The 15249-nt window shown below is 47.1% G+C and overlaps 1 protein-coding gene across 18 annotated transcripts in view; it reads right to left on the reverse strand.

The window, feature by feature from the left end:
• Positions 1 to 15249, reverse strand: part of LOC127482730 (monoacylglycerol lipase ABHD2) — a 290474-nt gene that overhangs the window by 190712 nt on the left and 84513 nt on the right. Inside the window, exon 1 of one of the 18 annotated variants that reach the window (XR_016218317.1) lies at positions 8621 to 8729. The exons of the other annotated variants lie outside the window; for them this stretch is intronic. The gene's annotated coding sequence lies outside the window, so the exon portion shown is untranslated. Of the gene's footprint in view, positions 1 to 8620; positions 8730 to 15249 lie in introns of those variants that run through there. 18 annotated transcript variants of the gene reach the window in all.

Genomic DNA, 15249 nt, shown 5'->3' on the forward strand with positions numbered 1-15249 from the left:
AGGTTTGTAAAATACTTGGTGCTCTTTAGAGGAAAGCTGCCTTTTTAAATATTTCAAGATTAGGAAAAGGTTAGCTTTAATGCAACTGCTAGGAAATTGGTCCCCAGGCAGCCCGGATCTCTCCTTTATCTTTTCTTTGCATTGAGGACACTGAACAATCTAGAAAAACACAAACCCAAAAGGAAGCCCTTTGGGCTGACATATTTTGGGGTTTGAGCTAAGTGGGTTGCTGTTCCAAGTGAAGACACATAAATCAGTTCTCAGCTTCAAATGTTCCCATTCCCCTTGCAGCCGACACAAACCCCACTGCGGCTGTTCTGGGCCGCACTCCCTCCTGCAAGTTTCCCGGGGTTTTTTACAGCCCGAGGACAACCGCCATTCCTAGCCTTCCTCCTCTGGTTTGTGCCCAAACCGCCTGTGAGAGGCAGACATCTGTTCTGAGTGCACACTCAGTCCACCTCTGTAAAATACTGCACAGCACACGTACTCAGCTGCTTCGCTCCCTGCCTGCACCTCCTAATGCATGTGCCTCCCATCAGTTCCCTGGGAGGCGAGGACCTGGCCGTCAAGGGAGACGGTTCCATCAGAAGTAGGGGAACTGCATCTCTGTGCCAGGGAAACAAAAGGTTCCCATTTACTCAGAACGCATCCACCCGCAGACGTGGGGAGCACCGACCTGCCTAAAGTAGGGCTTTGCAAATGGAGAGGACAGAAGCCACCAAAAAAGGGCCACTACCACCATGGAAGATGTTTTGCAGCCTCCGCCCCTCTTCACATGTTCCGCCCTATTGCCTGCAGGATGCCAAAGGCACCAACTTCCTTCTAACTTCTGGGAGGACTACATGGAATGGTATCCATGAACTAATCAGAAAATAGTGCCAGTCTGTATATAACTAAGTACTAAGCTCTGAAGTACCAGCTGTACATATCCTGGATAAATCTGAACAAAGGATGCAGAAAGACTCGTAGTTGGGAAACCAAGGGAAGAGATGGAACAGAAGAGAAGGTGAGAAGGAGGGGTGGGATTGGGCATCAGGCTGGGCTCCTGGCTGAGCCGAGGCCCGAGAACGCTAGGCAGTCTACAGATGGGCAGAAGGAGCAAACGGATGGGTTTGCGATCAGGGACAACGAGTCACTATGGCATGAAGCTTCAGTGCTTCACTTATGAGGGGATTCCAGATGTCAGCCTGGAAGACGGTGCCACACACGTGCTACCATGGCCCTGTATGCATTTGAGGGGCTGATGTGAGGCTGTAGGCATGAGAAGCATTTTCTTGGCTATGTGTATCCTTGCCCACGGCTATGCTGGTAAGTACTGTCATTCCCCATTTGAGCATCACTGGGAGCCCTTGATGGCAGCCAACTCGCTTTGTACAACCTGCTGAACTCTACAGCAAGCTTCATTGGGGCCCATCCCCTCAGCCCTAAAATATCACAGTGTTTCCCTTTCATATTTTGTGGATAGCCTTTCATAACTAGCAAATCTGCTGGTCTCACCTCTACCTAACAGTGATGATTCATATTTCTTTAATTCTGTGGGGAGTCTTCTGATGCAATGCTCATGTTTAAATTACCTGATGACTTAAATTTAGGGGACTGAACATGTAGTGGGCAGTCTGTAAATATTTACTGAGTCTGTGGGAAAGGTGTTAGCCTAAAGCCTCCCCTGTACGGATTTTCAGTAACCAGGAAATGATTACATGAGACTGAGTGGTGTGGGCCCTTAGGAGTAACTGCCGCACCACTGCATCCAAAGAGAAAGCTCAGCTGCTTCTGAATATTTTAAACAACGTCTCAAGGTTCAGGCAAATAATTATCCATCAGAAAACGAAAATCTTCTGCTTTCCATCACTCAAAGGAGCTATTGTCCAATGCCCTATTTCTTTTACCCCTTTCCTGTTTTTCTAAAGAACATCTTACTGGGCTCAGTTATATGTCTTGTTTGGAAACTGGTGTCTCACAAAGAAAGATAATTCAAAGTGAAAGCAGGCTGCTCCAGGTGGCAGATGGAAGGGAAGGCTCTCGATATGGGGCAGATGGGAATCTACCTACTGATTGTTGACATTCAGATGAATACTGAAATACCACGAGGAGACGCATCATTTCTGCTACTCCAAAATCTAACAAAATGGTCTGACATTGTCCAACTGAATGAGCTTATTTGGTCTAGAAAACATAAACTGGAATGCAATTAATCCTAGGTTAACCTAGATCAAGAGGTTGGTAGGATTACAAAACAGGGTTCCTTTGTAACATCTAAGGACAACAGAAAAATCCCTTCTCAAACATCTGTGGTATTCCGAAAATCAGTTTGTGGAAATAGGTCGGAAGAGTTGCTGTTGCAAAGGTTCCGGCTCCACTGAGACGCTTTCTGACAGATTTTGGAGGCAGACAGATCTGACTTTTGAGCTTCAGATGTATTACTTAAGAGATGTCAGGGTGGGCACTGTTGCACAGCAGGTTAAGCTGCCTCATGCCATGCCCACACCTCATATCAAATTGCTGGTTAAGTCTAGCTACTCTGCTTCCGGTCCAGTTTCCTGCTAATGCATCCTAGAAGGCAGCAGATGATGGCTAAAGGTCTTTGGGCCCCCGACACTCACGTGGGACACCTACATGGAGCTCTGGGCTCCTTACTGCAGCCTGGCCCAACCCTGGCTGTTGTGGACATTTTGGGAATAAACCAGTGAATGGAAGACCTCCCCCCCTCTCTCTTGCTCTGCCTTTCAACAAGTAGATGAATTTTTTTTTTTAAATATAGAATTGTGTGATTGGGGCAAGTCTCATAATCTCTTGGCACCTCAGTTTCCTTACCCATTTTTTAAAAAAATTTATTTATTTTACTTGATTTACAGAAAGGGAGAGGCAGAAGGAGATCTTCCATCTGCTGGTTCACTCCCTAAATGGTCACAGTGGCCAGGGTTGGGCCAGGTGAAAGCCAGGAGTCAGAAGCTTCTTTCAGGTTACCCACGTGGGTGCAGGGGCCCAAGGACTAGGGCCGTCCTCTGCTGCTTTCTCAGGAGCATTAGCAGGGAGCTGGATTGGAAGTGGAGCAGCTGGGACTTGAACCAGCACCCATGTGGGATGCCTGCACTGCAGGTGGAAGCTTTATCTGCTAGACTGTCCTCTATTACCATAAAAATTAAAAACAGAGCATGAACTTGGCAGTGATGTGCTCACCAAAGAAGGCCAAGGAGGGGCTCACTTCCTTCACCAACGCTAGAGTGGGTCCCAGTCCAGAGCTAAGTGTCTGGGTCATCAAGATTGTGGATTTTTTTTTTTTTTTTTTTTTGGACAGGCAGAGTGGACAGTGAGAGAGACAGACAGAGAGAAAGGTCTTCCTTTGCCTTTGGTTCACCCTCCAATGGCTGCTGCGGCCAGCGCACCACACTGATCCAAAGGCAGGAGCCAGATACTTCTCCTGGTCTCCCATGGGGTGCAGGGCCCAAGCACTTGGGCCATCCTCCACTGCACTCCTGGGCCATAGCAGAGAGCTGGCCTGGAAGAGGGGCAACCGGGACAGAATCTGGCGCCCCAACTGGGACTAGAACCCGGTATGCCGGCGCCACAAGGCGGAGGTTTAGCCTATTGAGCCATGGCGCCGGCCAAGATTGGTGGATCTTGCCACTGACTTGCCTGTGAGCAGTCTTTGCCGACCCCAATTTAGCCATCTCCTACAGGATGCAAATGGATCACACACACATGCTCTTCCCCCATTCCCAACCATTAGCCTTTCTACTGGCTGCCACCAGAAGAAATATCAAATCTGTGACCCTGCATTAAGGATCAAATACTCTCATCCCGGGACCCAGCACTGTCCTTTGGCTCTTGCACCATTATCTTTAAACCACTAGACCTGCAAATGGAGGAACAGAAAAAGATGGTAATAAAATTTCCTGTTAGTGGAGCTGTAGACACCACTCATCAGGTGTTTGTGATCAGAGCACATTACCTCACTGCCTCCTTAAGCAGGGCACAAAAGGCACTAATGCTGAAGTGGAGTCCAAGGCCATAATTTACCCCTCACAGACATGACCTCATTCGGTACTCACAACGGCTATGTGAGTCACTGATGTAAGCAAGGAAACTGAGGCCCAGAGGCCCTCCCTGTGCCAGACACTGGGCAAGGCTCTAGGAATACAGAGAAGCAAGGTGCACATCCATCTTTGAGGCCCTTTGCAGGACTGGATGGACCCAACTACTTCTACCCCATCAAGGAAGCTCGGTGAGGTCTCTCTATTTGCATTCCTTTTTTTTTTTTTTTGACAGGCAGAGTGGACAGTGAGAGAGAGAGACAGAGAGAAAGGTCTTCCTTTGCCGTTGGTTCACCCTCCAAGGGCATCGCGCTGATCCGAAGCCAGGAGCCAGGTGCTTCTCCTGGTCTCCCATTGCATTCCTCTTACAAGCTCTTTGGTAGCAAAGGAAAGGTTTCTCTTGTGTTTTCAGTGCAACATCCAGCTTTCTGTGTAGTTCAACAACAGTCACTGATGGGTGATATTAATGATAGACCGAGGGAAAAGAGGCTCTTTCTCAACTGGGGAAATATCCTTGGCTATAACCTACTTGGCATCTTCTACCATCTCTCTAGTTAGAAGAATGTGTTGTTCAACGTCACGGACAAAAGTGAGTGAGCACTTTATTTTCATGATCAGAATTCAGGAGGGGACGGCAGCCAGGGTATTTGGAAGCTGAGAAGCTAAAGCCAACAGGGTGAATACAGGCCGCATGGCAGGGAGTGTGAGGCTGGAAGCTCAGCAAGTATTCATGGAAAGTATCCTGTGCGCCAAGTGTGGCCCATGACGGGACTCAGGGTGTCCAGGACCAGGGACCATCCTGAGGGCAGAAGTCTGTGCAGTGTCACCAAAGAAAGGGCTTGAGAAATGCTGAATGAAAAGATATATATATAAAAAAAAAAAAAAACACTTCTCAGCCCTGAAGACTCCAGTCCAACTGCATAATCCTGGGATTAGTGTGTTTCTCTTAATTTTAGGGCGCAGTGATGTCATAATTAGAAGCATGAGGAAGTAGGATGTCAAACAGTACATGTGGAAATGTGCTAAAATGCACCATTCCGGGCAGGCATCTGGCTCAGCAGTGACGCTGGTGCTTAGGACTATCACATCCCATGGCAGAGTGCCCGGATTCAACTCTTGTCTCTGCTTCTGATTCCTGCTAATGCACACCCTGGGAGGCAACATGCATATGACAACTTCAGCATCTGGGTCCCTGCCACCCATGTGGAAGACTCGGATTGATTTCCAGGCACCTGGCTTTGGCCTGGCCCTACGCTGGCTATTGTGGGCATCTGGAGAGTGAACCAGTGGATGGAAGACCTCTCTCTGCCTTTCAAACAAATATAATAGATAAATATATAAATTTTAAAAAATAGATGATTAATAAAATAAAATAAAATACATTATTCCGAGCTAAATGAACAAAACAAGAAACAGGACAACCTGCACAGTAAGCTTCCAGCTATATAAAAAAGAAAGGAAAAGGATATAATCGAGCCCACACGTTTTCTGGGATATGCAGAAAACATCTTTGAAAAAAATATTCAAGATACTAGTAACCTTCACTGCTTCTGGGAAGGAAGGGCTTGCACTCTTTGCCATATTGTACCTTTTGAATGTCTTATCACGTTCAAGCACTAAATAAATATCTCTACAGAATATTCAGTTTCTCCAGTGAATTGCAGGAGAAAAAGAAAAGGAAGGACCCTTGTGGTTTAAAAGAAACATAGAGGGTACAGCAACCAATCACAACGTGTGATCCTTATTTGAATCCTGATTCAAAAGAATTAAGGAAAAAAAGTTAATGGCATTTTTAAACAAGTAGGAATTTGAACAATGACTGGATATTTGATGATATTAAAGAATGATCGTTAATTTTTAAGTTTGAAACTGGATATTTAACAAAGGAACCAATTTCTGTGAGAGACATCAGGGAAATATTTATAGATGCACCCGAGAGAGTCTAAGTTGATTACAGCTAAAGTCGTGTGTGGAGACCCTGAGTGCAAGGAGTATTGGGGTTCACTAGACAATACTCAACTATACATCTTTAAAATTCCCACACTTAGAAGGTAATACATGAATGGGTGATGATTAGGACACAGGACAGAGGTCCCAGCTCTCTCCTCTTCCCAGCGCAGCCAAGTCCCCACTGACCTTGAGCTGATGAGTCACCTGTGGCAAATAGGCTTCAGCTGCTGCCAGCTACGGCCATTCCAGCAAGCGCTTAGGTCATGCAGATATCAATAAGAAAACGTCATGGTGCGCTCCAAAAACAAGCAAGCAAAAAAGAAGCAGAGAAGGTATTTTGGAGGGCTCCCTTTCATTAGTGTGAAAGTGTTAGTGTTGGCTACGTATACAAACAGGGTCTCAGGAAGGCAGAACACCAATGATGTCGACTAATTCCAACTCAACTACTATTTCTAAAACACACAGAAAGGAGTTGTGCAGGATACAAATAGGACCGGAAACCTCTGTCTGCCTCAAAGAGCTTAGAGTCCTGCACTGAGGTCTTTCAGACTCAGGCATCAAGTGACCTCCTCTAAGGGAGAAAACAAGTCCTGCTAGACCCCTCTGGTTAATTACTGTGTATTCAGCTCTCACACTGAAACTAAATTACTTGGGGTCGGCACTGTGGCATAGTAGGCTAAGCCTCTGCCTGCGGCGCCGGCATCCCGTATGAACACCGGTTCGTGTCCCAGCTGCTCCTCTTCTGATCCAGCTCCCTGCTATGGCCAAGGAAAGAGGAAAATGGTCCAAGTGCTTGAGCTCCTGCACCCATGTGGGAGGCCCGGAAGAAGCTCCTGGCTCCTGGCTTTGGATTGGCCCAGCTCCAACCATTTTGGTCATTTGGGAAGTGAGCCAGCAGAAGAAGACCTTTTTCTCTGTCTGCCCTGCTCTCTCTGTAACTCTCCCTCTCAAACAAAAAAATAAAAATTTAAAAATAAATAAACAGCCGGCGCCACGGCTCAATAGGCTAATCCTCCGCCTAGCGGCGCCAGCACACCAGGTTCTAGTCCTGGTCGGGGCGCTGGATTCTGTCCCGGTTGCCCCTCTTCCAGGCCAGCTCTCTGCTGTGGCCAGGGAGTGCAGTGGAGGATGGCCCAAGTGCTTGGGCCCTGCACCCGATGGGAGACCAGGATAAGCACCTGGCTTCTGCCTTTGGATCAGTGCGGTGTGCCGGCCGCGGCGGCCATTGGTGGGTGAACCAAAGGCAAAGGAAGACCTTTCTCTCTGTCTCTCACTGTCCACTCTGCCTGTAAATAAACAAACAAACAATAAATTCAATTACTTTTATCCAGTCAGTCCTCACTTATTATACTATTTCTTCAAATGAACAAGAATGAACTTCTTTTAGCACTTTTATATATTTATGGAGACCAAAGCAATGTATAAATAAGCACAAGTAAAATTACTCAACAAGTAAAATTCTGATGAATTTGTATTAATGAAGGAGATAGACACCATTTTCCAGAGCTGAAATGCCCAAGGTCAATGTCAAGAGCCCTGATTGTGCATACTGGCTGGTACAGCGCAACGATTCCATTCTCACATCTCTGTTCTCAGCTGGGGCCACTGCTGCAGCCTTCTCTGCCCAGCGCTTGGTTTCATCATTTGGCTTCACTTGGTGCTTTTGAACCTTTCTTGTGCTAAGCCCAACTCTATTTTTCTCTATATGGGGGATTCCCTATTTCCAACTCGATAGAAATCCACACCCAAATGGGGGATACTAGGTCATGTGATATAATTGATATAATTAGGCATCCCAATGTTCCAGAACACGCTTTAAAAATATTTACAGGGGCTGGTGTTCTGGCGTAGTGGGTAAAGCCTCCACTGGTGATGCTGGCATCCTGTAGGGGCACCTCTTCGTATCTTGGCTGCTCTACTTCAGATCCAGCTCCCTGATAACCCCTGGGAAAAGCAGAGAAGGATGACCCAAGTGTTTAGGTGTTTAGGCCCCTGCTACCCATGTGAGAGACCTGGATGAAGCTCCTGGCTCCTCGCTTTGGCCTGGCTCAGCCCTGACCATTGTATATATCTGGAGGGTAAACCAGAGATGGAAGATCTCTTTCTCTCTAAGTTTATATATATATATATATATATATATAAATAACTTGGACTTTGAATAAATAAATAAATCTTAGGAAAAAAAATCTAATTACCATTAACATGAAACCAAAAAAGACTGAGTGTTCTTAATCTAACAAGAACTCAAGGAACCTCAAGAACATAGTCCTAGTCCTGAATTAGGAAATTCACAACGAAAGGTGAAAATGATGACGCTACGTGGACAGCGGGGACTCAGATGAGAAGTCACATTCTCTCTCAGAAACAATCTCAGCCATCACCTGCCATGCCAGATCACGCATTTAATCAGCATAAATACTTGTCTCAAAAGAACGGATGTGCAAACACGGCCGTGGGACCTCACTAACTCCTGCAGACTGACTCAGCCTCCTCCCACTCCTCAGTCCTTAGAACCACAATGCGACACTTCAGATATGACAAACGCAGACCCCACAGCATCAAAACACACTTTCTAATATCAGTGCACATCACTGTAAGACGCAAAAACTGGATTATCGACATCGTGTGGTCCATACCATCCAAAGACTGGGCACAAAACCCCACCAAATGATGTCACTGCCAGGTTAGCGGGACTACATGAATGGCCTGCATTTCCACCAAGAGAGGAGCTGGCACCGTTGGAAAAAAACCTGAAAAACAGAATCCCTCTTTGAATATTACCCTCTACTTTTGGCCCTCCCAAACCTTCCTACCAAACCAAATACATTCACTTTAAAAGGTTCTATTTATTCTGAGATATTGATCTTCCAACATTTTTGGTGCTAAAATATCTCTTCTTCAATGAAACAATGATGATGAAAGACACACAGGGCTTTTGTGATTTCTTATCTGAAAAAGTTAAAAGTCGGCAATCCTATGTTGGACTTCCTGATATTTGTTTCTTCCTGCCCTGAATGACATGACTAAGTAAATATTCACAAACACATGCCCACAGTAATTGTGAACAAATGGGGGCAATTTTTTCAAACTTCTATCTCTTTTATCCAAGAGAGACTTGCAAAAGAGTAACTGATAACACACACCCCTGGCTTCACATTACATAATACAGTAGCAAAGGTAGAACCGATAGTGTGGACATGCAGCCAAGACCAGAACGCAATGACTCTAGATTAACCTGGCTGACTAACATCTTAAACATTCAATTCCATTTCAAGGTGACTCTAAATCAGACACGGAGGTAAATAAAAGCAAGATGAAAGTGAAGTCATAGTCACAGAAAAGAGAAAAAACAAACCAGCCCAATACTGCAATAGGCAAAACCTGAGACAGCAATAGAAAAAGAATCACACTTAAATCAGTGTGGTTATTTCGTTATTTTTTTATTTTTTATTATTTTTTTTTGACAGGCAGAGTGGACAGTGAGAGAGAGAGACAGAAAGGTCTTCCTTTGCCGTTGGTTCACCCTCCAATGGCCGCCACGGCTGGCGCGCTGTGGCCGGCGCACCGCGCTGATCCAATGGCAGGAGCCAGGTACTTATCCTGGTCTCCCATGGGGTGCAGGGCCCAAGGACTTAGGCCATCCTCCCCTGCACTCCTGGCCACAGCAGAGAGCTGGCCTGGAAGAGGGGCAACCGGGACAGAATCCGGCGCCCCGACCGGGACTAGAACCCGGTGTGCCGGCGCCGCAAGGCGGAGGATTAGCCTAGTGAGCCGCAGCGCTGGCTGGTTATTTTGTTATTTAAAAGACAAGCACAGTCATAGAAAATGCTAATGTGAAAAACCTTGAGAACGCTCATATGAGAGCCAACACCAGTGAAAGACTTTGTCAGCAAGGCCAGCGGACAATCAGGCCTTGGAGGAGATTTGGAGCTCTCGGGAAATACTTCCAAGGAGAGTGACGAAGATGATGCATAGGTTTGGGAAAGACGCTTTACAGAGGTGTGGGTGAGAGAAAAGATGGGGTGGGGTACTTTATAAAGCTTCTCAAACAGGAAGGCCGGTGAGGCTGGACAGGGCTCCCCTCTAATGCTCAGAGGTGAGAACACAGCAGGTGTTGTGGTGCAGGAGACAGGGTTAGCTGCCACAGACACGCTGGACATGTGTAGTAGGGAAACAAGGAGGCTTCTGTGGAGACCAGAGAGAAAACAGCAAAGTTCCCTTGTTAATTCCAGCACATTCTGCCTAGAGGGCAAGGCCAACGGCCCGAAGTCTTAAGTGCTCCTCATCTCTCCATCACCCCGGCTCCTTGGGGAATGGCTTTCAGGAGAAGCCCTACCTCATCCGGCCTCTCCTCAGGCTTCCGGCTACAGGACCTGGAGAAGACAAACATTTGCCTCCCAGAGAGCCACAGAAGCTTTAGTAGCTCCATCTGAAGCTGCTGCCTAAATCAGACTGGCTCTTAGCATCCTTAGGAACAGAAAATAGATACCTAAAATAGGTGGGCTTCAGAAGAAGTGATGTGGAAACTCTCCATACTGCCAGGACATAGTAAGTGACAAAAAGCAAGGTTCCAAATAGCATGCATATAGGTGCAACCATTTGTGTAGACATGTGTGTTTGCGTGTGTGTGTGTACAGAATATTCACAGGAATTTACTTCTGGATGCATAAAACATCTCGGAAGGGCACGAGCCACCTCTGAAGGATGAAGACATCAGGAAAATGCAGCTTGCCTCTGAGAGGCAAAACGAGGTAGCAGAGGTCAGGGGTGGACAGAGCTGCATTTACTACCCAATCTTTCACCACGTGAATGCATTGGTTATATATATAAATTAGAGTTGAAAACACCAAAAATCATAAAAATTTTAAATAGAAACAATTTGAAAACAAAATTATCTTTGCAGCAAACCAAACACACTCGTTAATCGGGTCAACTGTGCTTCTGTCACACACCAGATGCCTGGTTCGTTGCCCTTAATGAACATTCATTTAAAGACAACAAAGGGAAATCAAAAACCAGGCAAACCCCAGGGTATCAATGTTCCATTTTTTAATGAGCTTTTTTTTTTTTTTTTACATGATGGCTACTTAACTCCGGCAAAAGATCAGAAAATGGGTCCCCGTGTAAGAAGCCGCCACCCAACTGGGTCCAGTGCACATGCTTCACGGGTAACAGTGGCGCTCACCATCTGTCACACTAGCCAGTTGGTAAACAGAAATGTTTAATCCCCAAACATGATGGCCTGGAATCAAGACAACAAAAAGAAATCTGCAGAACTTTTAAGGGTGACAGTGTTAGCACCTGTGTGTTATCAATACAGAAACAGCAGCACAGGGGTTAAAAAATCCTTAATCACATGCTGGGCCAAAGGGCTGGACCCGGCCTGCGTGTGGCTCACTTGGTTAATCCTCTGCCTGTGGCACCAGCATCCCATATGGGTGCCAGGTTCTAGTCCCGGTTGCTCCTCTTCCAGTCCAGCTCTCTGCTGTGGCCCGGGAGGGCAGTGGAGGATGGCCTAAGTGCTTGGGCCCTGCACCCGCACGGGAGACCAGAAGGAAGCACCTGGCTCCTGGCTTCTGATCAGCGCAGTGCTGGCTGTAGCTGCCATTTGGGGAGTGAACCAACAGAAGGAAGACCTTTGTCACTGTCTCTCTCCCACTGTCTATAACTCTGTCAAAAAAAAAAAAAAAAAAGGGCTGGGCCATGAAAAGCTGATGTGAAATCCTGATGCCAGACCACATCAAGAGGCACCCTGCACTCCCAACACCCTCTATTCCTGGGGTGAGTTTAGCCCAGAATGAAATAGGAAAACCTAAACACTTCATGCTGCACGTCACTCACACTCTTAAATTGGTCAAGTAGTACTCAAAACACACAACACAATAAGAATCAGAATATTATAAGCAGCAGGACATGCCCTTTCATTATATTGCAAGTGTCTCTTGACTGGAGCTTCTCAAAGAGCCAAATTTTAGGCAAGAAATAAGACAGACTTTCCTCTATCTTCTATACCAAATAAATTATGTTGTGCTTAGGGTAGAAGTTCTGCATGAGGGCTGTGGGAACCAGTATGCTGTTGGTGGGCCCAGCTACAGTTACCAGGAGAAAGCTGTATGAAAGAAGCAAGGAATAACAGCAAGGGAGAAGCCCCCCCACCAACACGTTCAGAGGAAAAGACAGCAAGAGGAAAAGGGGACCACGCTGATACAAAAGCAGAGAAACAAAAAACTACTCTGAAAAGGCCGAGGAGCTAGGATAGCCTATACAAAAAAAATAAATAAATAAAAATAAAAATAAAAAATCAAAACTCAGAATCAACTCTTCAGAAAAATAAAGCAAAAGAAAGGGCCAATCAAGGAATACTTCTAATCTCCATGTCAATCTAGACTGGATTTCTGCAAAAGAATAAAGATGACAGGCATCTTTCCATTATAAGTGAGGAGGCTAGCAAACTGAGAGGGGCCAGTAGTCACAGTGTGAAGGAGATAAAGGAATTGAAAGTACAAAGCTAAAATGAGTGGGAAAAGACCATTCCACTGCACTTGCCATCTGGTTTATTTCAAGCTCTCGGAAAAGAACAGGAAAAATGCAAATAAACCAGTGAACAAGACGGATCACCAGCAAGAGGCACTCACACACTTCTGTTTCTGGCAGGCCAGGCAGACTTGCTGGTGCTCCCCCTACTCCAATGACTAAGGAACTTGCTTAAATGCATTTGACACACGATCCTTGGACTTCCGAAAGGCACTTAATACAGTGGCTCATGAAATCTTAATCTAAAAATGTTCATACATTTATAATCAAGCTGCACCACACTGACAACTGGGAGCAAGGCTGAACAGGGAGTGCATATTTGGAAGGACATCGTGGAGAGTAGCATCATCAAGGACTTTGTTTACCAACTGAAGGTCCTTCTCCCCCTTTTAAAGAGAATACAAAATATGTGTATCTCAAAAGAGTATGATTTCAAGGGAAGGTATAACACAGAAACTGAATTACCTGATTCAATAAAAGATGGAAAAATAAATAAGAAAATGGAATGTGACTTGGAAACTCTGCAGATGTCTCTGATAAAATGAAATCTGGAATACATTTAATGAATTGGGTAGGAGAGAGGCAAGGGAAGAACTCAGCTCTTAGTAGAAAATACTGAGTGCTATGGGGCCAGTGTCGTGTGTGGTGCAGCAGGTTAAGCTGCTGTGTGCCATGCTGGCAGCCCGCACCAGAGCACTGGAATGAGTCCTGGGTGCTCTGCTTCCAGTCCAGCTCCCAGCTTACGTGCCTGGGAAAGCAGTGAAAGATGGCTAAAGTGGGCCCCTGCCATCCACGTGGGAGACCTGGATGGAGCTCCTGGCTTGGGCCTTGACCGGCCCTGGCCGTTGTGGGCATTTGGTGGAGTAGACCAGAGGATGAAAGATCTCAACCTCTGTCTCTCTCCTTCTCTATCTCCTCCTCCCCTGTCATCCTGACTTTCAAATAAATAAATCTTTTAAAAAAAAAATGCGTGGTTGGCCGGCACCGTAGCTCAATAGGCTAATCCTCCACCTAGCGGCGCCGGCATACCAGGTTCTAGTCCCGGTTGGGGCGCCGGATTCTGTCCCCGTTGCCCCCCTTCCAGACCAGCTCTCTGCTGTGGCCAGGGAGTGCAGTGGAGGATGGCCCAGGTGCTTGGGCCCTGCACCCCACGGGAGACCAGGATAAGCACCTGGCTCCTGCCTTCGGATCAGCGCGGTGCGCCGCCCGCAGCGCGCCAGCCGTGGCGGCCATTGGAGGGTGAACCAACGGCAAAGGAAGACCTTTCTCTCTGTCTCTCTCTCTCACTGTCCACTCTGCCTGTCAAAAAAAACAAAGCAAAACAAAAAACCTAGTAGTTCCTGTCTGTCAGGCACTAAGTACTTCAGACAGAGCAACTCACGCACCCCTCAAAAAAAAAAAAAAAACCTTCTAAAGGAAATAGCATTATTATTACGGTTTCAAAGGTAAGGAAACAGGCACACATGCAGAGAGCTTTAGTATTGTGCCAGTGTTTACACAGCCAGCAAAAGGCAGGGCAAGGATTTAAATCCAGGCATTTAGGCACCAAAATCTGTGCTCTTATTCTCTGGGTTCCTGTAGGGTGAGAGAACTAAGCTGGGAGTGAATTACAAGTCATGCCAGCACTGGCCAGATCCAGGGTCCAACAATCAACCCTTAGTCCCAACTCTGACCATCAGCCAGACTGGGACCACCCCCATCCTGTTTCCTCACCTGTGTGCTCAGGAAACTCAATTAGATGGGCTTTCTCTAAAGTGTCCAGTCCATGCCAACGATCAGCAGTCAGCAGTACATGGGCTGATCTGCTTTCTGATGGACTAGTCCAAGGTTGACTGATCCCCAAACACACAGCAAGATGTGTTAAGAGTCCTTCTGTCTCAGAGTCCTGACCTTCAGGAAATTTTGTCCTCTCCATTCAGGCCAGTGGCAGAGGGAGAGAAGGGGCAAGCAGACGCTATCTGTTTTGGGCCCTGCTTAAAGTTGCTGTGATGAACTGGCCCTCAGAAAGCTCAGGTGCACATCACACTGATTCTGCCAAATCTGCCATCCTCTCGAGATCGCTCTGCTGGGCTCCTGGACTGCGGGTGAAACTGACAAACTGGAGGTGCTGCAACCAACGCAGGGGAACTGCCAAGGATAAGAGCCTGGGCGGTTCAAATTAAGGAGCTTCACAGCGGCGAAATAAACCTGTCTTTTGGTAAACACCCATTCTCTTTGCTAACACTCTGGAGAGCTGAACCTCCCAGTTCATGACGGGTGAACTGGACATCAGCATCCACGTTGAACCTGGTGGACCCCGAGGTAACTTCCCCCAGCCAGGCATTCAGGGTCACCCAGAGTGGACGGAGAAAGGCTCTACGGATGGGGCATGCAGTCCTCCCTTGGGAATCCTCCCCGAGCATCCTGCACAGGTGGCTGTCCCCGGGCTCTGCCTGGACACTTCCAAGGTCGAGGCGCCAGCTGCGTGTCCTGGCAGGCACTCCCTTCCCCTGCTGGGCAGTTCTCGCTGTGGGGGAAGCCCACGAAGCTCCTAGAACAGTGCCCCGCAAGGAGCCCAGCTCAGTAAGTGCGCCTCCAATGGACCAACACCGGCCTCCTGGAACTTGAACTCATTGGTCCTGGATGCGTCTCCGGAGCCCGGAAACACGGAGGCCTCTCAGGCACCCGGGGCCCCTCGGCCCTCTCCCTCCAGGTGGGGGTCCCGGACCTTCTCCACCAAACCTGGACCAGC

The sequence above is a fragment of the Oryctolagus cuniculus genome, chromosome 12, assembly GCF_051225735.1.
Source record: "Oryctolagus cuniculus isolate XC-2025 breed Fujian yellow rabbit chromosome 12, ASM5122573v1, whole genome shotgun sequence".
Taxonomy (NCBI): Eukaryota; Metazoa; Chordata; class Mammalia; order Lagomorpha; family Leporidae; genus Oryctolagus; species Oryctolagus cuniculus.